The sequence below is a fragment of the Pleurodeles waltl genome, chromosome 2_1 (genome assembly GCF_031143425.1).
Source record: "Pleurodeles waltl isolate 20211129_DDA chromosome 2_1, aPleWal1.hap1.20221129, whole genome shotgun sequence".
NCBI classification, from domain to species: Eukaryota; Metazoa; Chordata; class Amphibia; order Caudata; family Salamandridae; genus Pleurodeles; species Pleurodeles waltl.
The window spans coordinates 897,280,284-897,307,883 of NC_090438.1; positions in this window are offsets into that span (position 1 = coordinate 897,280,284).

The window sequence follows — 27,600 nt, forward strand, 5'->3', positions numbered from 1 at the left end:
TACCTGATACGATTTCCAAAGGAGAAGCTGTGCTCAACACCCCCTTTAAGATGTCAGTATCTGATTAATGGTCTACATCGTCAAATCATTAATCAGAATTAAAAAAAAAGACACTTTTGATACATTGTAGACTCATATCGGGGAAGACATAGCTACACACCCATTTAAAAATGCATTGCACCACCAAATTGTTACTTTAAAACAAGGTAATGGAGAAACACCGTAGAGATCATTAATTAAAAAACTAAAAAGAGGAAAAACAAGAATATTCTACAGGATGCTAATTTTAATGTGGATTTACACAAACAATATTTTAAGAAAATTACTTTTACTGATAACCCAGAAGTAACGCTTACGTCTTGCAGACTTTAACATTTTGATGTTTCCACAGTCCTTCAACAATTTCAAAGTGGCAGATGCATTAACGGATTACGTAACTCGGCTGGGTGGTTCTGATTTTCTGATCTTTGCTAATGTGCACTTAGATGCTACTTAGCACCATGATAGATACATTTAGGCCCGTAATTAACCTTTTTTAGCGCCCTTTTTGCGCCGCTTTTGGACGCAAAAACGGCGCAAACTTACACAATACAATTGTATTTTGTAAGTTTGCGCCGCTTTTGCGTCAAAACATGACGCAAATGCGGCGCTAAAAAAGTATAAATATGGGTTAATTCTTTATGCTTTGTGCACAAAAGAGTTAAAGCATCCATATTAGCGCTTAAATGGAAATTAACACTATCTAAAAAGTAATAATAGCACAGTATTCTAATTTGTTTCCATACCCTAATCTAAATGGTCCCATTTTTAACATATAATTGAAAACCTTAATTTAAATGATATTATCAAATGGCTGCAGAAGTAAAAAAAAATAATAGTAAATATGAATAAATATAATATTAATAATTTGCTCTATATAAATGCTCGCATATTAACACTTTTAAATGTACATACACTTGCACAGACAAGCATTCGCCTATTTAGATATATTTAGTTTTAATAAATAAATACATTGAATGAATTCATATTAACAAAAACAAACAGTGTCAGTCTCTTTCAAATAATATATGTTAATACATTTCAATGAAATGGCTCTTCGGATATAGACATGGGCATAGCTTCAAGGGGGTGTTTGGGGTGTTACACCCCCTTAACAAATGTATTCTCTGGTAACTAGTGGGGCACATGTGCTTTCAGCCGAGTATGGAGAGGTGTCTGTCGGATATCACCAGGATTTTTTTACAAACACACAGACAAAAACGTTCACACACACTCTTTGGCTTTCTGTTTTGAAAGTCTTTAAAAATGTTGGTAGGTTTACATGATACCAATCGCAGTTTGTGGGTGTTGAAGGGGGCGGGGCGGGTGGCACACGGTAGGGGGGATAGTAATAATATATATTTTTTAATTAAATAATAAACTTACCTAGGCTCCCGCGCCCTGCCCCAGTCCTCTGCTGGCTGGAGGCATGCACAGGCTCCCAGCCTGCCCTGCGGCCAATCCTGATGCTGCTCAAAGCAGCATCAGGATTGGCTAGGAGCCCCCAGCCAGGGCCAGGGCGTTCCCAGGCAGACTTTGAGCCTGTGCAGGCTCTCCCCAGCCCAGCAACAGTGTTTCTGGGCTGGACAGAGCCCTGTGCGCATGTGTGTTTTCGCCGGCCGAGACGTCCAGCCAAACACACATGCGCTCTGAGATGTCACCCCTGTGGCTCCGCCCCTTTACAAGGAATCAATAACAAACACTGTTTGTTATCGTTTCCTTGTAAAGGTTTTGCAGCTGTCGCTGCTGGCGGGGGCGACGCTCCTCTGCCCTCATGGAGGAGCTGCCCCTGCATAATACTATGTTTTCCGTCACTTAGTACCTCTACCAATCTCCATTATTCTCCCTTTCTGCGTCCCTTAGCCCTCTCATGCTCCCTGCCTCTGTATAATGTATTTTTACATTCAATGCCAGTGTGACGGTTGGAAAATCTGATGCTCACCTGCCCCCAAACATACTGACCAAGCTACTTCACTTGAGATAGACATCTAAACAATATGCTCATCAAGATAGCTGAGTGGCTTAAGTACACAGAATGAAGTTTCTATGAAGTTTTCAGATATATGCTGGACAACAGCACATCTTGTATAAATGCACATTATATTTTGTTGTTTGTTTGCATGGCAGTGCCTTGTGACAGGTATCATCTTCCAATACATTTAGAAAGTTAAAGTAAATATTGAGGCAAGAAATCCAGAACATGCCAACTTTTCTTTGATGTTCGCCAAGATGTTTACTAGCAACTGAAATGGGCACCTACTAACTCACAGATTTCTAAACAATGTGTGTAATGTAACTTGGAAGCTGTGGAAGTGGAGCCTGCTAAGTGTGCTTTTTTCATGGAAGTAAGAGGAGTGGCCACTCAGTCAGTAGGAAAGAGGTCACTACCAGTCACAGAAAAGCTTCAGGTCTGTGGTGGTCTGAGGAGAGTAACCCAGCTCAACTGAATCATGGTGCGGCCTTAGAAGGTATTGTTCAATTTTGCACAGTGGCACTTGATTTTTAAGTATGCAAATTATTTATTTCAGACAAGCACACATATAAGTTATTCATAATCAAGTGTTCTATTCCTTGAGGCATATGGCATATCCAACATGAACCTTTTAGATCAAATTAGTCTATGTTACAGTTTTCCTGTGTCAATAAACTGTGGTGACTATATTAACAGACTTAGGTCCTCATTTCAAGTTTGGCGGGCTGAAAAGGCCACCCACCAAACTCCCACAGTCAGTTCACCGCCAGTGCCGTGATCTTCCCCCGGCCCCTATTATGAGTTTCCCGCTGGGTCAGAGGGCTGAAACAGAGTTTCCACCCACTCGCCCAGCGGAAAACAACCCACAATATTGAAGACGGCTTGTAATCAAGCTGGCGGAACAGTTGTGGCACATAAGGTGCAATAAGACCCATTGCGCTTTTCACTGCCTGCTAAGCAGACAGTAGAAAGCGCAACAGGGCTGTCAATGGGGGACCCTGCACAGCCCATGCACCCACCATGTATAAGCTGTCGGTGAGGGAACTCGTAATCCCGTAATCCCCAGGGCAGCGCTGCTTGCAGCCCAGCCCTGGTGGATTAAGACCGCTAGCACCTCCAGGCCATCGGCTGGCAAAAAAGTGTTGGTGCCGCATTGGTGGTGGTCCGACTGCCACCACGAATCTGGCGCTCCTAGGACCGCCAGACTCATAATGAGGGCCTTAATGATCCTTTAACTATTCACAATACATGTCTTGTTGCTATGTTAGCTTCATTTAAATGATCCTTTCTCAAATGGTCGTTAAAATACTGAATTTTCCTTTGTAATATCTTTCATTCTTGTTTACTTCTCAACAGAATTTATGTCCTTAAATACTCACAACATTCAGGGGCACATTTATACTTTCTTTGCGCTGAATTAGCGTCATTATTTTATGCTAATTCAGCGCAAACGTAACTCCATATTTATATTTTGACGCTAGACCCATCTGGTGTCAAAATATTGTAGTTAACGTCATTTTATGGATGCATGAACCACCTTGTGTCAATGAGATTCAAGGTAGGCGTTCCCATCCAAAAAATGACTCAAAGCCCCTAGCGCCTTATTTATCCTCCCATGTAAAAAAGGTGCACAGGGCGGGCCTAAATAATGGCGCTAAGCCTGCTTAGCGCCATTATTTAACGCCTGGGTCAGGGCAGGCGTTAGGGGACCTGTGGACCCATTTCCATGGTCAAACACCATGGAAAGAGCCCAAAAGTGCCCACCACAAGCCCCAGGAACACCCCCACCCACACCAGAGGGACACCAGAGGACAGGAGACCCCACCCCAGGTAAGTAGGGTAACTAGAGGTAAGTATTTAATTTTTTTTGTTAAAGTGCCATTGGGGGCCCTGAAATGGGACCCCCTACACGTCACTGGGTGCAATGGCCATGCCCAGGGAACTCTTGTCCCCTGTGCAGGATCTTGGGATGGTGGGCATGACTCCTGTATTTTATAAGATTTGAGTCTTGTAGTATGGATGGTTTAGAGTCAGGAAATTACGCTAGGCTGGTTAAATGCATTTTTTTTTTTTACCTCTAACCAGCCTAGCGTCATTTTTTGGTGCAAAACCCCCTTCCGCTGTACCACCACCCCACCCTGCTAATGTGAATTTCCAAGATGCTAGCCTACCCTTTGCGCCGGCTTGGGGGATTCCATAAATTTGGCGCCCAACTGGCACTCGGGAATGACTCAAGCCGGTACTATACTTTATGACGCAAAACTGCATTCGCACAGTTTTGCGCCAAAAAGTATAAATATGGGCCTCAATTCTTTGCACATTATGGGCCATATTTATATTTTTTTACGCAAAACTGCGCTAACGCAGTTTTGCGTCACAAAAATTAGCGACGGCTAACGCCATTGTGAAGCACCATGCGGGCGCCGTATTTAATCAATGACGTTAGCCGGCATTAGCCGCCGGCGCTGCCTGGTGTGCGTGAAAAAAAACGACGTACACCAGGCAGCGCCAGCGTAGGGGGGTATGGAGCTTGGGCGCCAAAAAATGGGGCAAGTCAGGCTGAGGCAAATTTTTCGCCTCAACCCGATTTGGGCCATTTTTTTCAACTCCCAATCCCCATAGAAATGACTCCTGTCTTAGCAAAGACAGGAGTCATGCCCCCTTGCCCAATGGCCATGCCCAGGGGACTTCTGTCCCCTGGGCATGGTCATTGGGCATAGTGGCATGTAGGGGGGCACAAATCAGGCCCCCCTATGCCACAATTTTTTTTTTTTTAAAGTACTTACCGGAACTTACCTTAATGTCCCTGGGATGGGTCCCTCCAGCCTTGGGTGTCCTCCTGGGGTGGGCAAGGGTGACAGGGGGTGTCCCTGGGGGCATGGGAGGGCACCTCTGGGCTCCTTCCGAGCCCACAGGTCCCTTAACGCCTGCCTTGACCAGGCGCTAAAATACGGCGCAAAAGCGGCCGTACGTCATTTTTTTTGACCCGCCCACTCCCGGGCGTGAATTTTGCCCGGGAGTGTAAATACGGCGCACATGCCTCGGAGTCAATTTTTTAGACGGGAACACCTACCTTGCATCTCATTAACGCAAAGTAGGTGTCCACGCAAAAAAATGACGCAAACTCCATGAACTTTGGCGCTAGACGCGTCTAACGTCAAAGTATAAATATGGAGTTAGTTTTGCGTCGGAATTGCGTAAAAAAAAACGACGCAATTCCGGCGCAAACAGAGTATAAATATGCCCCTATATCTCATCCTATAAATGAAATGACATGTTGTGAGCACAATTACATTTCATCAGGAGCATCATTATTGTAGTTCATTACTACAAAATATTTTTTTCAAAAAATCAATCAACATACCTCCCATTATAGAATCCAATAACAAATATTTTCTGCAAACCAACAGGTTCTTTCTTGTGGTTATTGCGTACCCAATCAGAATAATTCAGAGCGATTGTTCTCAGTCTAAGGGCCTCATTATGAGTTTGGCAGTCCGAGAACCGCCAAACCCATGGTGGCGGTGGGATCACCGCACGCCAGGCAGTCCTGACTGCATATTACAACCCTGGCAGTTTGACTGCTAAGGGACCCCTGCCACCACCAGGATCATAGATCCCGATGGATAGGTGGCAGTGAAGTCATGCTTAGCCACGGTGGTGCTTAAAGCTGCACTGCCATGCTGATCACAGATTCACTTTCCACCGGTCTTTACATGGAAGGGTCCCCGCCATTGAAAGGTTGGCGTGAAGTCAGTGCTGGTGGACAGTGCTGGGCTCCCCTGGCAGGCTCTCTCAGAATGCACACTGTCGCAGTAGCAGACAGTGTGCATTACAAGTGTGCTCCGAGCACCCTCTGTGTCACAGCATTGGCCTCAGCTCCATGAGGAGCCGAGGCCAATGCTGCAGCATGGTTATTCTCTGGGCTGACCAGCGGAAATCTTCGATTTCAGAGGTTTCAGCCGGTCAGCCCGGTGGGAATCTTGTAATGGAGTCAGGGAGAAGCCCACCATCCTCGTGTTGGTCTCCTCCCCACGGGTCTGGCGGTCCAGGTTTCGGACTGCCAGACTTGTAACGAGGCCCTAAATCTCTGGCTAGTCTGCTCACCTTCAGCAAAATTATAAAAATGCCATTCATCTTGTAGTCTGTCAATCTTTAGTCCACCATCTTGTATTACCCCTTTCTTGTGGTTATTGACAACTCAATCAGAATCATTCAGATCTATTGACCTCATTCTGAATCTCTGGCTAGGTCTGCTCACCTTCAGCAATATACAAAATGCAATCCACCTTGTAGCCTCTCAATCTTTATTCCATCATTTTGCACTACTCATCCTCCCATGCATTACCTTTATTTTCCTCTACTTCAATGTTTCTCTGACTGTAATGTAACACCACAAATCTTTCACACTTCAAAACCTACCTATAGTTTGTTTCTACCATCTTATGTTACCCAATATAATGATAACTGCATATTAAGGCCCTGATTTATACTTTTTGACGCAAACCTGTGTTAGTGCAGGTTTGCATCAAAACGTTTACCGCCGGCTAGCGCCATTCCTGGATGCCAGCCGGGCATCATATTTAAGGAATGAAGCAAGCCGGCGGTAAGACCCGATTAGCGTAATAATAAATGACGCTAACCGGGTGGGGGAGGCGCAGGGGTAGCAGGAGGTTGTGGATCCAAGAATGGCGCTAGTCAGGTTAGAGTCAGAAAAATGACTCTAACCTGACTAGTGTAATTGTTGGACATACAACCCCCATGGACATGACTCATGTCTTAGTAAAGACAGGAGTCAAGCCCCCCTGCCCAATGGCCATTCCCAGGGGAGTTATGTCCCATGGGCATGGCCATTGGGCACAGTGCCATGTAGGGGGCCCAAGGAAGCCCCCCTATGGCACTTAAAAAACAAAAACTTACCTTGACTTACTTGGGATGGGTCCTCCCATCCTTAGGTGTCCTCCAGGTGTGTGTGGGGGTGTCCCTGGGTGCAGGGAAGGGCACCAGTGGGCTGTTTCCATGACCTCTGACCAAGGAAAATGGCCCACAGGTCCCCTAACGCCTGCCCTGACCCAGGCATTAAATGATGGAGCTAAACAGGCTTAGCACCATTATTTGAGGCCCTCCTCCTCCCGTGCATGATTTTTACACGGGAGGATAAATAAGGCGCAAAGGCTTTAGAGTCATTTTTTGCTCGGGAACGCCTATCTTGCATCTCATTGACGCAAGGTAGTTTTCCGCAGGCAAAAAATGAAGTTAACTCCAATATTTTGACGCTAGGCAAGTCTAGCGTCAAAATATAAATATGAAGTTAAGTTTGTGCTGGATTTACATTAAAAAAAATGACGCAAATCTAGCGCAACCAAAGTATAAATATGCCCCTAAGTTTTTATTGCCATGCTAGCGTGGCTGTACCTAATGTTCAAAACTTATACTGCTCATGTCTTTCTAAAAAACATATTTAATTTTCACTTTGGTATTAATCTCATACAGTTGAAATGTATTCGACAATTTGATTCCACAAGTCTGTATTTGTGCCACACCTTCTACTCTATAAAAGCTCATCTGACATATATATCGTGGTTTGCAAATAACAATTGCTTTAAAAAATATTGATTCATTGAGTGTAGATTTTCTTTTATTATCTTTTATATTCAGCAATCAGTGATGTTTTGTTAACAATATTTAGGGCACAATGTTTTTGTCAGACAGTTCTTAGGTCATGATATACTTTTTAACTATTAATTCCAAGACTTGGAATCTAATCTGATTAATTTAGGATGTTCTTTCCAAAAATGAAGTGCTAGTAGTGCTTTCAAATTCTTCAATTATTTGATGAAGTCAATACAAAGTTCACTATCACATAAAGCAAATTACCTAAGTTTAATTTTTCTACATGAGGTAGGATGTTACACCTATTCCCGTTTGATCACATTGAGCAATGTATACAATTCAAATATGGGTATGTACTAGCCTTAGGTGCAGGCAGTCCTTTTTATTAATCCACGTTTATGTTCTTCATGATCAAAATCAACTGTTCTTTCACCCACCTATTTGCAAACACCACTTGAAACTGTAAACCTGCTTCAACCTATCATTTTCCATTATCAGGTTCCATTGTTTCCTAATTATGGTTTTGATTTTGTGACTTACAGTTGATTACCTGAAAAGAAATGTATGTTTTTCAATAGTCACTTTAAATTTTTACTGTTAAGAAATGTTTATGTTGCACATACTTTACCTAATATTTTCTTTGCTTATTATTTCACCTGACTAGTTGTAATAGCATAAACATTTACTCAATAGATTAAAACAATCTGTCACAATATATATAATGACCAATAAGAGTAAAAGTCAAAATAAAAGATACAAATTGCACATAAATGTAGCCTAGTTATACTAATAGACATTGCAACAATAAATAATCACAGTCCACTATATTCATTCAATCATATCAAACCTAAACATATCAAACCAATTAATCAAAAGGACAAATAACAAAAGGTTTATATACTAATACCATTGAAAAGTTATAAAAATATATTTACTATCTCTAAATAAGTAGAAACTAGTCTAAAATATATTCAGTGAAACCAACAGATGTATTTCAGTTCCATTAAAACAACACAAAGTAGCTTTTCACATTGTTCTGCAGTCCCTTTCATGAGAAAGTCATAGAAATGTTTTCCTTAAATACACCACCACTGTATAAACATATAGGTGGTCATTACAACCCTGGCGGTCGGTGTTAAAGCGGCGGTAAAAGCACCAACAGGCCGGAGGAAAAAAATTGGAATTATGACCGTGGCGGAAACAGCCAACAAAGACAGCCACTTTAACACTCCGACCGCCACGGCGGTAAAGACCGACAGCGCGGCAGTCACCACCAACAGACAGGCGGAGGACAATGTACCGCTCACAGTATCACAACCTTCCAATCCGCCACCTTTTCCAGGGCGGATTCACCGCAGATAAAAACACGGCGGAAACAGCCATTTCAAAGGGAAAACGCTCACCTCTACACACCCCACGAGGAATCCGGACGCCATGGAGACGGAACTCCATATACTCCCTGCAATAGTCTTCCTGCTCCTATACGAGGATCAACAACGCCGTCAGCGAAGACCACGGTGAGTACTGCACCTACGACATAGGGGAGGGGGGAGGGAAAAACACAGGGACACACACAACCAACATCAGAACCCTCACCCACTACAACACACACACCAATGCATAACCAAACATTACAGTAACAACCCCCAACCCCCCCCGGAAGAATGCAAAGACAAAAGGAAATGAGTTGAACCATTGTAATATATCAAAATACAGTAACCAAATATGTACATATATATATATACACATCAAACAAAATATACACCACGATTAGTAGTGCAGGTAATGCACCATTCATTGTCCGTGGACCACTGGGCCCAAAATGCATGGGCGAGGCCCACACTAGATATCCTGATCAAAATGGAGAGAACACTGCAGGGGCATCAGATAGAAATACAACAGGCACCTCAGGGGTAAGGGAAGGGGGGCACCTCAGCCGGATGAGTGCACCACGCTAGATCCACGAGGGGGCTCCATGCCCATTGATGTATCCTGGGGAGTGCAAAGCCACAGTCTCTCAAGTCTCTACAGTGGGTGGGTTGCCCACTGTACCATCCTGGTGAGTGCAAACCCACAGTCTCTCAAGTCTCTACAGTGGGTGGCTTGCCCACTGTACCATCCTGGGGAGTGCAAAACAACAGTCTCTCAAGTCTCTACAGTGGGTGGGTTGCCCACTGTACCATCCTGGGGAGTGCAAAGCCACAGTCTCTCAAGTCTCTACAGTGGGTGGGTTACCCACTGTACCATCCTGGGGAGTGCAAAGCCACAGTCTCTCAAGTCTCTACAGTGGGTGGGTTGCCCACTGTACCATCCTGGGGAGTGCAAAGCCACAGTCTCTCAAGTCTCTACAGTGGATGGGTTGCCCACTGTACCATCCTGAGGAGTGCAAAGCCACAGTCTCTCAAGTCTCTACAGTGGGTGGGTTGCCCACGGTACCATCCTGGGGAGTGCAAAGCCACAGTCTCTCAAGTCTCTACAGTGGGTGGGTTGCCCACTGTACCATCCTGGGGAGTGCAAGCCACAGTCTCTCAAGTGGATTACAGCCTCCACTGGTTCTGGAGGGGGACTGGTGCCCAAAGTGCTTCATCCTGTGCAGGACAGATGGAGTGTTTGCATGTCTCCACTGGTTCTGGAGGGGGACTGGTGCCCAGAGTGCTTCATCCTGGGAAGGACAGACGGAGAGGATGCATGTCTCCACTGGTTCTGGAGGGGGACTGGTGCCCAGAGTGCTTCATCCTGTGCAGGACAGATGGAGTGGATGCATGTCTCCACTGGTTCTGGAGGGGGACTGGTGCCCAGAGTGCAGCACTCACCCTGTGACGGTCCCTGTTGCGTCACTGCCCCTGCCCCTGCCGCTAATGGGCTAGCAGTGTATTCCATGGCGGTCTTTGCCCTGTTCAGCGGTGTTTGAGTTGGCAGTTTCTGACCTGTTCAGCGGTGCTTGCCCTGTTCAGCGGTGCTTTCCATGGCGGTCTTTGCCTTGTTCAGCGGTGCTTGAGTTGGCAGTTTCTGACCTGTTCAGCGGTGCTTGCCCTGTTCAGCGGTTCTTTCCATGGCGGTCTTTGCCTTGTTCAGCGGTCCCTGGCCTGTTCAGCGGTGCTTGCCAAGGCGGTCCTTCATTGCACAGCAGGCCTGTGGTTGGAGGTCCTTCATGGGTCAGCTGAGCTGTGGCTTGCAGGGCCCTCCTGGCCAGTGACGATTGGGCTGGCCTCCTGGGCAGTGACTCTGGTGGTGGCCTCCTGGGAAGTGACTCCGGCGGTGGCCTCCTGGCCAGTGACGATTGGGCTGGCCTCCTGGGCAGTGACTCCGGCGGTGGCCTCCTGGCCAGTGACGATTATGCTGGCCTCCTGGGCAGTGACTCTGGCGGTGGCCTCCTGGCCAGTGACTCTGGGGCTGGCCTCCTGGGCAGTGACTCCAGCGGTGGCCTCCTGGCCAGTGACGATTAGGCTGGCCTCCTGGGCAGTGACTCCGGCGGTGGCCTCCTGGCCAGTGACTCTGGGGCTGGCCTCCTGGGCAGTGACTCCAGCGGTGGCCTCCTGGCCAGTGACGATTGGGCTGGCCTCCTGGGCAGTGACTCTGGCGGTGGCCTCCTGGCCAGTGACGATTAGGCTGGCCTCCTGGGCAGTGACTCTGGCGGTGGCCTCCTGGCCAGTGACTCTGGGGCTGGCCTCCTGGGCAGTGACTCCGGCGGTGGCCTCCTGGCCAGTGACTCTGGGGCTGGCCTCCTGGGAAGTGACTCTGGCGGTGGCCTCCTGGCCAGTGACGATTAGGCTGGCCTCCTGGGCAGTGACTCCGGCGGTGGCCTCCTGGCCAGTGACTCTGGGGCTGGCCTCCTGGGCAGTGACTCCAGCGGTGGCCTCCTGGCCAGTGACGATTGGGCTGGCCTCCTGGGCAGTGACTCTGGCGGTGGCCTCCTGGCCAGTGACGATTAGGCTGGCCTCCTGGGCAGTGACTCTGGCGGTGGCCTCCTGGCCAGTGACTCTGGGGCTGGCCTCCTGGGCAGTGACTCCGGCGGTGGCCTCCTGGCCAGTGACTCTGGGGCTGGCCTCCTGGGAAGTGACTCTGGCGGTGGCCTCCTGGCCAGTGACTCTGGGGCTGGCCTCCTGGGCAGTGACTCCGGTGGTGGCCTCCTGGCCAGTGACTCTGGGGCTGGCCTTCTGGCCAGTGACTCCGGCGGTGGCCTCCTGGCCAGTGACGATGGGGCTGGCGGTGGCCTCCTGGGCAGCGGGGATGATGGCGGTCTTCTCCGCCGTGCTGCCTCTTCCAGACTTTGGAGATTTCTTCTGCCCCTTCCCCACCTTGGGAGGAGTCACAGCTGAATCGACACTACCCCGGGACCCTTGTGAGCGGCTTTGCTGGCTGGAGTCTTCCCCCTCTCCCGCCGGGCACTGTCCAACTTCTGGTGCTTCACAGGGGGGGGACTGGCTTTGCTGTGGCTCCGTGCCACACTGGCTGGCCTGGTGGCCGGTGCACTCCACATACCTGTAACAGGCACCACTGGTCCCGGCGATTTTTTGGCTGAGGTGCTAGTACGGGACGTATGAGTTGGGGGGGGGGTGGGAAAGAGCTCAAGGTTGGCCAGGAAAAGTTTCTTAGGAACACTGGGACGGGTAGCTGGAGGGGGTTTGGGAGTGGAGGAAGAGGCAGTGGTTGTAGGAGGTGTACGTTTGGTGATTTTGGGTGAAGGTGCATGTGCTGGAGGCTGTCGTGAGGTGGATGGCTGTTGGGTGGGTGTGTGCCTGCGTTTGTGTATCTTCGGAGGGGGCGTCACATACACACTGGGAGAGGACACAGGGAACGTGTAAATGGGAGTGGGGGTGGTGAGTGCACGTGAGCGGGGTGTGCTGGTGCGGGACGTAGTGGCTGTAGAGGTAGTGCATGCAGGTGAGAGTGTAGACGAGACTGGGAGGGAGGAGGGAGACGATGAGGAGGGGGACACAGTGGAGGCAGTAGATGTTGGTGTGTCTGTATGTGTGTGATGCTTGCGTGAGTGCCTGTGGGATGTGTGGTGCTTATGTTTGCCTGAGCTTCCCTTGTGTGGTGAGGTGTGTGCAGGCTGGTCTGATGGTGTGCTTGGGATAGGCTGGGGTACAGGGGATTGGGTCTGGGTGGAGGAAGTTGGAGGGGGGAGGCTAGACACAGGGACAATGGCTGCCATCAGTGCTGAGGCCAGAGTTTGCAGGGTTCGATGAAGGGCAGCCTGACCAGAATGAATGCCCTCCAGGAATGCATTTGTGTGTTGCAATTCCCTTTCTACACCCTGGATGGCATTCAAAATGGTAGACTGCCCAACAGTGAGGGACCTGAGGAGGTCAATGGCCTCCTCACGGAGGGCGAAGGTGATGCCCACCCTCCTGGGTGAGCGGGCACAGGGCGAACGCTGAGGGGCTGTTGGGAGGGCGGTGATGGTAGGGGGGGGTGGCGGCTGTACCTGTAGAAGTGGGGGGCACAGATTTTGCCGCCACCACAAGGGAGCTCCCATCGCTGATCCTGTCCCCGCCGTGAAGCTCCCCTTGCCCTCCGTCCCACTGGGGTATTCCGAGTCCGTGGTGTGGCCCTCAATGGCCATGTGGGATGCAGCTCCCTCGTGCTCCGGTGCCACTGTACCTCTGCCTGATGATGCTGATGCACACAAGAACAGGGAGACCACAAAAAGGGGGGGGGATGACAGAAGAAAGACAGGTTGAGTGCATGGCTTACCGCTACCATTGGCGGACAAGACAGACACAGCAGCCCCCTGCACTACGTCGCGCTATTGGGCTCTACAGATGCAATTCCTGGGATATGTCCTACATGGCTATGGTCGACATCTGCACAAATAGATGACACAGGGGCATGTATACCTGTACTTGGCACTCTACAGAGGTCGGGTGGGGTGCCACATGGCCTGCATTACGGAGGGGCCTAGCCTACGGAACTCGCCCTGGCCTAGGGAAACCCACAGCCCTCCTCCCCCACCCAGACACCTTCACTGCGCGCAAAGTCCGCTGAATGATGTTGTACTCACCCCCTTGTGTCTGCTGTCATGCCCTCAAGCGCCCATCCAACTCAGGGTAGGCCACCGCCAGGATCCGGAACATCAGGGGGGTCATGGTTCGACGGGCACCCCTCCCACGTTGGGAAGCCATCCCCAGCTGAGCCTCTGCCGTCTTCTTGCTCCAGCGGCGAATGTCCTCCCATCTTTTACGGCAGTGGGTGCTCCGTCTGTGGTGGACCCCCAGGGTCCGGACGTCCTTGGCGATGGCAATCCAAATATCCTTCTTCTGGTGGGTGCTGACCTACATGACATGTACAGGGAAAGAAGAGAAGTCATTACCAACTGCACCGTCGAAGTGAGTGGCCCACATCCCTACCCTTGCCATGTGGCAAATGCATTCACAGCCCTTCATGTACGCAGAACTGTGCCCCCTTCATTCTTACAACCAGCCCTCTCCACACAGGCATAGCCCATACAACGTGCTCCCTGTGTACTTACCTGTTGGTCTGGAGGACCGTAGAGTAGCGTGTACTGGGGGAGGACCCCGTCCACAAGCTTCTCCAACTCCTCTGCAGTGAAGGCAGGGGCCCTTTCCCCAGACGCACGAACCATTGTCTCTTCCAGACCGAGGTCACAGCAGCACTTGCAGTGTAGGTCCTCTCCTGTCGAAGATCAGGTATCGAGTGATTCAACAGATAGAAAATGGCGGTCATGTCCGCGGCGGTGCATACCATCACCGCCGGCGTACATCGTCATTGGCTCCTGGGACCCATAGGGTCCAATGTTAACCAATGCAGCATTGCGCTGCGGTCTTTGACTGCCTACCACGACGGTGTACAACGCCAGCTCAGTTACCTCACATCCCATTGTCCCACTTTAGAGGTCAGGCAGCCGCCATTTCAGGGGCCCACATGGCCTCATTACCAACTGCGTCACACAGACCTAGGCCTTGTCGCGCAACACAAATACAGGCCAGATTTTGTGTATGAATGGTGTTCTGTGTAGACTGTGGGTACATACCTCTGAGTTGTTTGACTCTGTGGTCGCTGTTGTCATTCCTAGGCACCGTCCGCTGGGACAAGTGAGGAGATAGCGGAATCCTCCGGTGTACCGACCGCTGGTGGACCTGTCGACAATGGAGGAAAGACATTTGATCATCAACTACAGGTTTGACCGTGCCACAATCCAGGAACTGTGTGCCCAGTTGGAGCCAGACCTGATGTCAGCAATCCGCCATTCCACAGGGATCCCCCCTCAAGTGCAGGTGCTATCAGTGCTCCATTTCCTTGCAAGTGGGTCATTTCAAACAACAGTGGCCATAGCATCAGGGATGTCCCAGCCTATGTTTTCCAACTTGTTGTCCAGAGTGTTGTCTGCCCTGCTGAAACATATGCAGAGCTACATCGTTTTTCCTCAGGTGGAGGATTTGCCTACAGTTAAAGGGGACTTCTATGCCCTTGGACATATCCCCAACATCATAGGTGCCATTGATGGGACCCATGTAGCTCTGGTCCCCCCCCCACAGGAGGGAACAGGTGTACAGGAACCGGAAGAGTTATCATTCGATGAATGTACAGATGGTATGTTTGGCAGACCAGTACATCTCCCAGGTAAATGCTATGTTCCCTGGCTCTGTGCATGACGCCTACATCCTGCGGAATAGCAGCATCCCTTATGTGATGGGTCAACTCCAGAGGCACCGGGTGTGGCTATTAGTGGACTCTGGTTACCCCAACCTGTCATGGCTACTGACCCCAGTGAGGGATCCCAGGACCAGGGCAGAGGAACGCTACAATGAGGCTCATGGGTGGGCTAGGAGGGTGATTGAACGCACCTTCGGCCTCCCGAAGGCCAGGTTCAGGTGCCTCCATATGACAGGTGGTTCCCTATTCTACTCACCAAGGAAGGTGTGCCAGATCATTGTGGCCTGCTGTGTGCTTCACAACCTGGCTTTGCGACGACAGGTGCCTTTTCTGCAGGAGGATGGTCCAGATGACGGTGTTGTAGCAGCTGTGGAGCCTGTGGACAGTGATGAGGAGAAAGCAGAGGAAGAAGACACTGACAACAGGGACTCAGTTATCCAGTAATATTTCCAGTGACACACAGGTGAGAACACATTCCTGCCTACTACAAGTACTTTCACACTTCTACCTCTATCCTGTCTGTCGATTTCACCCAGTATATGGTAACTGAGTTGTACATTTCCCTTACGGTTTCACAGGTGTGGTTTACAACGTGTGTCATCTGCTTAGATTCCTCATGGACTTGAGATGTGTGACATAGGTATGTTGACATTACATTTGAAAACGCATTTTGTCACTGTCATTGCTAATACACATTTTCGAAATCACAGACTGACTCCAGATTATTTTGTGGTTCAAGGGTGTTTATTGAAGTGCTCAATATTGGAAGGGGGTTGTAAAATGGTGAGGGGTGATGGTGGAGGAATGTCCATGGCAGAGTCCAGTCTATTAGTCTCACAGGTGCATTGCCCAGATGGGCATAGGAAGTGGAGCTGGGGAAGTTCCAAGATGGACAGGGTTACAAAGTGGGACAGTAGGATGACAATCAGGGTGGTCTCATTTCTTGGCGGGGGTCTTGGCATCGTGCTCTGTCTTGTTCCTGGATCTCAGGGACCGTTTGCGGGGTGGTTCTCCGTCTGCAGGGGGTGGGGTGCTGGTGTGGTGGTCCTGTGGCCGGGCGTCCTGTCCACTAGCGCCGGCGGAGGTGGTGGGCAGTTCATCGTCCATGCTAGTGTCAGGGGCCCCTTGCAGTGCCACAGTGTCCCTCCTGGTGTTAAGTATCTCCTTCAGCACCCCTACTATGGTGCCCAGGGCGGAGCTGATGGTTCTGAGTTCCTCGCTGAAGCCCAAATACTGTTCCTCCTGCAGCCGCTGGGTCTCCTGAAACTTGGCCAGGACCGTTGCCATCGTCTCCTGGGAGTGGTGGTATGCTCCCATGATGGAGGAGAGGGCCTCGTGGAGAGTGGGTTCCCTAGACCTGTCCGCCCCATGTCGCACAGCAGCCCTCCCAGTTCCCCTGTGTTCCTGTGCCTCCGTCCCCTGGACTGTGTGCCCACTACCACTGCCCCCAGGTCCCTGTTGTTGTTGGGGTGGTGGGTTATCCTGGGTTCCCTGTAGTGGTGGACACACAGCTGATTGACGTGTCCTGGGGACGGAGGTATGGGCCCACTGGGTGGGTGCTGTGCTGGTGTTACCAGAGGGTGGAAGGTCTGTGGTGGCCTGTGACTGGGTGTGGGGAACCGACTGTCCCGAGGCCCACGATGGTCGGGGCTGGTCATCTGGATCCAGTTGGACAGAGCTGCTGTCATCACTGTGGGCCTCTTCTGTGGGTGGGGTGGAGATGTTGGGACCCTCCTGTCTGGTGACGTTGGGTAGTGGTCCCGCAGGGGTATAAAAGCATGATTATTGCATCTGTGTGTGTCATGGTGGGCAATGGGTGGGTGAGCATGTACCCCAGTGCTAGCATTCCTGTGTGTGGGCTTGTGTGATGATGATTGAGGGGGGTGTTATGGGTATGTGCAGTGGGCATGCTTTAGTGATGGGTGTTCATGCTTTGTTGTGTCATACAGGGCTTGGTGTTGGGATGGGTGGTTTGTGTTATTAGTACATTTGTGAGGAGTTGGAGTAATAGGGGAGGGGGCGAGGGTGGGGGTCTGTGATGGCATGCAGGTAGGGTGGGGGATATGATAGTTAAGATTTGACTTACCAGAGTCCATTCCTCCACCGACTCCTGCGAGGCCCTCAGGATGCAGAATAGTCAAGACCTGCTCCTCCCATGTTGTTAGTTGTGGGGGTGGAGGTGGGGGTCCGCCGCCAGTCCGCTGTATCGCGATGTTGTGTCTTGAGACCACGGAACGCACCTTCCCCCGTAGGTCGTTCCACCTCTTCCTGATGTCGTCCCGATTTCTTGAGTGCTGTCCCACTGCGTTGACCCTGTCGACTATTCTTCGCCATAGCTCCATCTTCCTAGCTATGGAGGTGTGCTGCACCTGTGCTCCAAATAGCTGTTGCTCTACCCGCACGATTTCCTCCACCATGACCCTGAGCTCCTCCTCAGAGAACCTGGGGTGTCTTTGCCGTGCCATGGGGTGGTGTAGGTGATGTGTGGGGTGGTGTATGTGGTGATAAGTATGGTGATATGTAGTGGTGTGTGGGTGTCTGAATTTTGTCGGATTTCGAGATGTGGGTTGTAATAGCTGTGGCGGAATTCCGCGGCCGCGGCGGTGTGTTGGCGGTCTTCTGCACGGCGGTAAGCGGCTTGTACCGCCAATGTTGTAATGACCCCCATAATGTACTCAAATGTTTCATCTGTCTCAAAACAAAAACCACAAAGTCTCTCTTTTTTGGCCAAGCTGAACAAGCATCTTCAAACTGAACGATCAAAGTATATAGCAATGTTGATCACGGAGACTGAATTACTTATAAGTCCCTAGTATATGGTACCAGGGCATGTAAAGCAGAGTGCCTACCCAGGGCTGTAACACTTGTTGTGTCATCCTGTGTGTGACTGTTACAAATTGGATTTCTAGTTGGCAGAGGTATGCACCTTGTCCAAGCAGAATCTGCAATCCTAGTTAGGGTAAGTCAGATACAAACCATAAATTAACATGTGTTCACCGTATGGCAGCTTGGCACACAGCAGGCAGGCTTAACGTAAGAGCCAACGTGTACAGTATGTGTGCAACACTTTAAACAGTAGCACTGTGAAAAAAACACAAAAAGACTCCAAACAAGTTAGAATAAGGGATTATATTTTTTATAAATAAAACAAGATCAAAATGACAAATATCCAATAGGTAGAAATCGAGATGTGAATTTTTGAAGAATAAATGTGAAAGTAGCCTTTAAAAGCAATAAGCGCCTACTAGGGTATCTAGTCACACTTGACTGGGACAAAGTACAGAGTTCAGGCCATCCGTGATGGAGTGCAGACCGGCCACAGGACCCACACAGGGCCTGCTTAGCAACAGCACTTTAATCCTTGTCACTGCATGAGATGCGTCAATGATCCCCACGCAGTTGGGGTGTTGCACTGGATTTCCCTGTGCAACTGCGGCGATGTGTCGGTTCTGAGTGCTATGCATTGGTTTCAAGTGCAGCAATTCCAAATGAGATGGGCGAGGTTAATCCAGGCAGGAGGGAGAATGTGTCAATCTTCTCCATGCAGTGGCGACGATGGGTTGGTTCCAAAGCCATGGTTCTGGAGGCGATGCAGCAGTTCCGATTGGTGCAATGGCTTCGATGCACAGGTTCTGGCAGATGCAGCACTTTACACTCAAGGGGCCTGAACTGGGTTGGCACCACTTGCCAGTGCGATAATTAGTGCAATCAAAGTCCAGTGCTTTTTGTAGATGGAAGAGAAATCTTTGAAGTCCCTAAGATGTCAGAGCAGGAGGCAAGCCAGCAAGCCCCTGGAATCACTTTGGTTCTGGGGATGTAGAGGTGCAGGTTCAGTCCTTCCCACTCCCAGGCAAGGAGGGCTGCAGGAAACAATAAGGACACAGTTGAGCAGGAATTGAGCAAAATCCATCAGGGTCCATCAGAGTGACACTTCCTTCAGCAGCACAGCAGTCCTTCTTCCTGGCAGCATGTCCTCAGGTCCAGAACTGTACTGAAGTGATGATGTCTGAGGTCTAGTACTTATACTCAGTTGTGCTTTGAAATGGGGAAGACTTCAAAGAGAGGCCTTTAAAGTGCACATGGTCCCTGCTCTTCCTGCCCTGCCTCCAGACTCACTGCTGGGAGGTATGCAGTCCTTTGCGTGGGGACAGGCACAGCTTACTCAGGTGTAAATGTCAGCTCCTCCCTCCCATCCTGCCCTGGATGGCCCATCAGGATAATGGCATATCAGCCACACCCTTCCTTTGTATGTGGCTGTTTGGAGGGAATGCACAAAGCCCAGCTGTCACCCACCCCAGACATGTTTACTGAGACAGGCAGAAGGCACAGAATAGTCAAAGTAAGAAAATGCTAACTTTCTAAAAGTGGCATTTTCAGAATTACAATTTAAAATCCAACTTCACTATAAATTGGGATTTTGAATTGTGATTCCAGAGACACCAAACTTAGGGGTCCCATTTTTCCCAATTGGAAATTACACTTACAAAATGTAGTAAAGTACTTTCAATATTAACCTATGGGAGGGATAGGTCTTGCAGTAATGAACAACAAAGTTAAGAGTTTTTCAGAAGTTAAACATGTAAAATTAAAAAGTACATGTCCAATTTTTTAAATACACTGCACCCTGCCCTTGTGGCTATCCGCGGCCTACGTTAGGGTTGACATATGTATTAAAGAGGAAGGTTTAGGCCTGACAAGTGGGTCTAAAACTGTCAACACTGCAATAAGAGGCCTAAGCCATGTTTAAAAGGGCTACTGAAGTGGGTGGCACAATCAGTGCTGCAGGCCCACTAGTAACAATTACATTTACAGGCGCTGGGCACACGTAATGCACTTTGCTAGTGACTTATAAGTAAATTAAGTCTGCCAATGGGGTATGAGCAAATGTTACCATGTTTAGAGGAGCAAGCACATGCACTTTAGCACTGATTAGCGGTGGTAAATTGCCATGAGTCCTAAAGCCAACAAAAATGAGGTTAGAAAAAAGAGGAAGAGGAATGCAAAATGTTTGAGGATGACCCTGCAGAAAGGGTCAGGTCAAACAGTGACCAAAGGCAAAATGGTTCCCAGCCTGCCACTGCAGACTGGAAGGGTAGTGATAACAGTGTTGGTTTGGCAGCCCCACTCAAACAAATGGCAAAGCGCCCACTTCCCTTAATAATATATGTAAGTTTCCCCTAAGGGAGGCCAATCGAGCCCTAAGGCAGGAAGCTTTATATTATTAAGTAGGGCATGTATTTTATATATAGATGTCCTGGCAACAACGCTTTCAAATTGTAATTTGCTGTGGGAGCATCATTAGCCCCATTGGTTAATACAGGGGTACCGGCTGACCACTTATCCCAGCTAACTTCTGAATTGGACTACTTCAATGGGTACTGGAAGGTAGCAAATTTATCATGGCATTAAATCTGACTTGATGCCCAAGTCAAATTTAATGCTACTATTCAAGATGTGCAATGCAACGTTTAGAACGTTATTACCCTGTGATCCAGGTTGTCCAGTAGCCCCACATGGTCACTGGCCACAAGACAGCTTTCTGCCCTACTGGAGAGTATTGTAAATGACTCCCAGGCTTAGGAACAATAACAGCCTGCTACATGGCTAGATGTTACCTCCCCTTCGCAGGAAGCCACTCAGGGTGGGGGCCCAAAAAGCGAGCTTCAAAGGTGATGCTGCCTTTGGTGGGAAAATGGCAATCATGCTCCTGAGGGGCTGGACTTTGTTCAGGTAGATGGGCTGACGGGGGTAACAGAGACGGGAGTCCAGTGCCCAAACAGGTTTTCCTCTGGGCATTTAGCCCTCTAGGGTGGGCTACCAATCTCCTAACATCTGAGGAAGGGTTCAGACATCCATCCTTCATCTTAGGAGTGGGCAGAATAGTGCACATGGAATTGCTAGATGTCACATAGAACTGGAAGGTCATCACATAGAGGGAGGCGACCCAGTAGCCCATTGGCTAGTGACTGCATCCTCCCCCAGTTGATTTTCTAGGGATACATACGGCACCCCTAGCACCCTGAACCTGAGATCATGCAAGAACTGGAAAGAGGACTGAAGAAGAACTGCCCTGCTGTCCCCTGGAAATGGAAAAGAAAGGCTGCCTCTGCTGAGTGCATCTGCCGCACCTTGGGCTAGTGAAAGGAGGACTGTGCCTGTGGCTCCTGGCCTGGAGAAAAGTTGCTTTCCTGCCCCAGCCCAGTGTTGTCTGAGCTCAGATTGATCACACAAGATGGAAACCAGCCTCCACCAAGGAATAACGCAGGAACCGCAGTGGATAGAGACCAGTAGCCCAGCCACAGCTCTTCTTTGACTTGCTGAGCTTTGAGAGACCATGACCTCTGTGGCCAAAGCTGCCCCACCTGTCCTGTGGACTGAGGAATAACCATAAATGCACCCCCATCAATCACACAGTACCTAGAGCATCCTTGAGCATCTTCCATCTCCTGCATCCTCAGCATCAGGACCACTCCATTGAAGTCTATGGCTGGTGTGCTGTAAAGTTTGGAATTGGACTCAGAAAATGCTTTGGTGGCCAAGTAACTGTCCGAGTACTCCTTATTGGACCCCCCTCAACCTTATCCCTGTGAGATGTGGTCACCTAAGGCAGGCTGGCGTAGACAAACTCAACTCTTACAAACTTTTCAAAAGTCTACAAACTTTATGGTTACCAATGCTTGTTTATCGTTAAACTGAGATTTTAGTTTACTTTAGAAATCTGTGTATGCAGACCCTCTGGTGGATTTTGTTCCTCTTGGACTCCAAAATTTAACAAAAATACAATCTATTTTTATAAATTGGTGTTGGATTTCTCTTGAGTCATTGGCTTTCTTATTTTGTTGTTTCGTACTGTTAACTGCTTTACACTGGTTCCTTTGTTTAAGCCTGGCTGTTCCAAGCCATAGCTACCCACGGTTGAGCTGAAGGTTTTACAAATGAGCCTGACTGGACCGAAGACAGGTTTTGTGAACGTATTACACAGTAAGGCTGCAGATCCATACCATATAATGCACCCAGTCCTCACAATATAGGTCAAATTTTATAAGTTAAAGAAAATGTTAAATTGTTAGAATGTGTGCCATTTTTTATTTTGCTTCTCAGCTGTTGTTTGCGTTGAGCAGTATTCATGGTAGATAATGCTCCCAAGCATGGAATTTGAGAATCAGAAAGTATTTTAATAATTTTAATAATGTGCTTTGCTATTAACAATTGATCACTAATATAAAGGCTTCCTTGTAAATAAGGTTTCTAAGGATTTCCCTTTCACTCAAACCGACCACAAATGCAGTTAAACTGAATAATGGCAAGAAAAGATAGCGATACACACCCCAATTCAAGGTATGTTAAATTCCGCAATGAGTTGTAGAAAATCCAAAGGATCAGAAGAAAAGGGAGACATCTGATAAAAATGTTATCTAAAAGCACAATCGTTTTCCCCAGAAAAAACAACAATCCATACAGAAACATAGTAACTAATTTAGAATTTGCAACCATTGCAGGGGTGCCTACTGACTACCCTCCCATACTTGTTTGAGAAGTGCTTGATAATGCTACTAACACCCATGTGAATAGCCAATAATTTGGGCATTTTCATTCAATTTGTGGTAAATTGAAATGCCTAGATCTAGATAATTAGCTGTGTTCCATTAAAAGCAAGTATCCACTTGAATGCTGACCATAGGGCATAGTGTAAGTTTTAGATAAATGTATCTAAAGGCATTTAAGAGTGTTATAATTATTTTAATAGTCTTTGAAGGGCCACCCGAGGTGTAAATAAAATATTCTGGTCATTAATGTATGCTATGTGACTAACAATCTCTACTCTCAGCTTCTGAACTAGCCCGACAGAATGATCTAAACAATCTGGTAGGGCTTCCATGTATACAGACAACATGGGAACAAATATACAGCTCGGCTTCAGACCATTGCCATATTTATTTTAGTTAAGATGCCACTTTAATTTGCTATCTTTATGTGCACCCACTTTTCTATATGAAGTTTGATTAAAAAATAAATAATATTTTGAACACAAGTGTATTTAGCCAAAGATGATTTCTATCATATTTGTAGAAAGTTGCAGATTAGTCAAGGTAACAAGCGAAAAGCTATTAGCCGTTTTATTCAAGAGATTTTATTGGCACTATATTTAGGGCTACAATATTGTTAACTGTTGTGCAATTTTCCTTCATACCAGTATGGGGTAATTTAAGTAGTTTTCTTTCCAATATCCATAGTGACAGTTTTTGTAGGAACAATTTTGCAAATAACTTTCCATCTGAATCTAAAAGAGGTAACTTTTGAGGTCAGACGATAGGCCTATATGTAGGCTTCAAAATTTAACCTTTTCAGGGCAATGGATTAGTCCCTGTACAAATAAATATTCATATACATGATGCTCAGCATTGAACTCTATTCATTGAAGTTTGTTTTCAATACAACTACCAATATGCTATTAGAACCAGAAGAGTACAATAAACAGAAGTCCTTGATTAATGCCATAAGGTTGTCATTAGAAATACTGATATCAGTGATTTCCCCTTTCAGGTATTTAAAAACCGGACAAGGTCGTGCTGCATATAAATCCACGATGAAAGTTTCTCAAGCTTTATAGGAAATGTGGTAGTCATTTGAATTTCTATAAGAATTAATACCAAACCCAACAGGCTTTCAGAATAGAATCAACAAGTATCCCTGGACGTATTAGATTTAAATAGCTCATAATAGATCTTATCATGTTTGGCCCAAACAGTTTCAGAAATCTTTTATAGCATGTTTCCAATTGTGAAAATGACCGCTTTTGGTAATTAGCATCTTGTAACTTTTCCAATAGAAAAAGGGATTTTCTATACAGCCTTTCTATATGAAACTCATGATGTTAAATTAGGTATGGAATTGGCTACATCTGGATTATTGTTTAATGCTTCTATCACGAGCTATCAGATACTTGAATACTACTGTCAGAAACTACTACCACATTTGATAATAAGATTGTATCTGTAGTGATAAATGATAATTGGGCGGGCGGTGAAATGCTAAACCTCTGATGGCCCTTACTTCGTCCTGCTATCAGAGGTGTATATCTGGAGTGGAGATGGTTGTAGTCTTTGCCACAAATATACTGAAGGTCTGTTTGACAGTAAGGGGCATATTTATGAAAAATGACGCACAACTGCACTAGCGCAGTTGTGCGTCATTTTTATTAATGCGAGCTAGCATCATTCCTTACTGCCATCCTTGTGCCATATTTATGAAATGACGTAGGATGGCATTAAGGAATGGATAGCATGAAAAAGGCGCTAAAAGCTGCACAATGCCATAAGGAAAATGGTGTTAATGCTGAACAAATTGTACTACACCATTTTGTGGCACGTAAACATGTTGCAAAAGTGTTAGCGCCATTTGAACACCGCATTAGCATCAAAATAAAGCACAAAAGCAGAAAAAGTGCAATTGCAAGAGAAGATGTAATCAACAGGCCAGGAGAGACCCCAAGTAGAACCCAAACACCCAAGTACCAGCCAGGAGGGTACAGAAAAATCACAGGAGAAGAGAAAGTGCAAGTGCCACCTTAGTGAGGAGGAGCACCAACATTAGCTATTCGTCACCTCCGAATTGCCAACTGGTAGGAGAGACGCAATATGGCAGCAAATAGTGGACAAAATATAAAGTGCTTCATGTCACCTAGTACATATGGGGCAGGGCATTGTACCACCTGAGCCTCACCAAACGTTACACTCATGTGGCATTTGGGGCATCTACATATGCCCCAAAATACCTAGGGGCATATTCATGAGCCCCAAGTGCCACCGGAGCATCACGGTTTGTGCCGTATTTACAAGGTGGTGTTAGGCCACTTTATGTGCATTAATGCCACCCTGTAAATACGGCGTGTCACACCCATCACTTTGTGTGGAATGGTCGTGCAATGGGTGTTGCTGTGGGAGTGCCACAGCAACACCTATTGCATTTTGACACTGCCTCCGATTTACAAGTATCAGTAAACATGAGGCAGCGCAAAAATCTAAGGCCATCACAGGGATGGTGTTAGCAAGGTGCAATGAGGAGGTATGCATTTATTCCCCCCTCGTTATGTTAGTTTCTATGTGTGCTGCATGCAGCACACACGAAGGAGCCAAATTGCCATCGGTGATTGTGTATGTGCAGAAACTGACACCTTTCCATGCATAAACAATCAAACATTTCAACGCAGACATCCTTGCACGATGGTACAAGGATGCCTGCATTAGCTCTATACAGCTCTATTTAGTGCCAGTGCAGTGGACAACACAGGTGTGTGCCGTATGCAAATGAATATGGTGCATACCTGTGTTGTGCAATTGAGGCAATGTGTGATGTGCAATGCTACATATAAGTACAACCACAACCTTGGGTCAGTGACATGTCACTGAGCCTCCAGTGGCAAATACATGATGCCCCATGTCAACAGCCGATGCAATCAAATATTGATTTTACACTATTTCATTGCAGAGGTTGATGGATTACCTCCTGTCGACCTGCCTGTCCTGGATTTTCCTGATGACATGGATGACCAGATGCCAACCCTCAATGAACAGACCCTTCAGGATCTCCTAGGAGCACGCCATACACCACCTCCAGTTACAGGGAGGACACACAGCATTGCGGGGTATCCACATGAACCACCCAGCCACCAACACACACACCAGCCAGTACTCACACAGCTCTGGACTCCGAGGACCCAGAGATCAGCTTTCAGATGACAGTGGTAGGAGTCCAGCGGGTGCCGGCAAAGGAGGTTCAGTTGGTGATGGAGACCATGGCAGGCATCCTAGAGGGAGTGTGAATGTGCCACAGTCCAAATAAGGACAACTCAGCTGCCATCAGAGGCGCCCACTTCCCGCTATGTGGACTATAGAAGTCTCTGGCGGACATAGCTGCTGTCATGCAGAGGCTACAACAAATGCCATCCCTAAATGCCAGCAGCATGCAGAAGACTCTGAAGTCCATACAGGGGGAAGTGACCTCCCTCAGGGAAAACATGGCTGCCTACCACCGTGATGTTGCGGGCTTGAAGAATCAGCAGTTCCTCTTTACAGCAGTGATGGCTTATGTGCTGCCACAAATGGTAACTGCTAGGACCTTGGACTCCACATCTCTAGCCCCTGAAGTTTGTGTGGCCCCCTCTACCTCTCCAACAGCATCAGCCATGGCACAGGAGGCACCACACACATGAGAGGATGAAGATGTGGAAGGAATAACATTCACAAGGAAAAGCAGCAGTCTGTGCCACATGGACAGTTTCTCCTTAGTTCTAGGCTTAAGATCATGCCAGTTTTGTGACAGTATGAAATGTGCCCTCTTCACCTAACCATTGTAGAATTGTCTGCTATGTGCTGTAATTGTCTCTACCATACCAATTGGCAATATTATGCACTCCTCACTATTGCACACTACTCCTAACCATGTCTCATGACATGTCCCTCAACCCTGGACTCAGATTGTGCTACATACGGCAAACAGTCACTCATGATGTTTGTGAAATGGATATTGTATAGAAATTACAATAACAATTGCACTTGTAAATAAAGCATCTTGTACACATGTAGTATTTCTACATTTACTGTGATTCATCTACTCAGCTAAAAGTTAGCATTGTGTCAATCCATGTCAATGTGAACAGAATATCAGTATATGAGTGCATGGCTGTCAGATACTCAGCCACACACTAGGTTCCAAACAAAAGAAAGCTGAATGATGGTGTTGTCGGCTACAACCAACTTACTGTGTATGCTAAATGGTTTGGAACTCATATCCTTTGAAATAGACATATGGTATGTATGGCTCAGAATCCAATCAATTATAATTTACCCAGATGGGAGTACCAGTACAACGTTTTTGTGTGGAACAGGAAAAGCTAACCTTATCAGTGATGGCCACCTGTCTGTGTTGCAGGATACAGTTCCAGAATTAGGAGTTGTCAGCTGTACCACACTTGCCAACAATGAATTAGCAGGACCCCACCAATGACAGGTGAAGTACCATATTTACATGTTCAAGATAAAGATCACATACATATTGTGAATGGCTGGAACACAGGATCGCAAATGGATGCACTAGTATACAGAATGTAGCAGCTCCTTGGTCCTAGGGGATGCATGTGGGAAACATGGGAAATCAAGAAGTTAAGCATATCCTAGGGCATTCCCCCAACTTGGCCAGTGCACTCATGACAAGCCCCAGACACAATTAATTACAGATCTAATTAGCTTAAGATGAACAGGATTTATTTTAAAACCATTAAGCAAAAGAAAACCTAAAACCAACCCTATCCTAAACTAACCTATACTAACACTATCCTTAATTTAAAACTACACCTA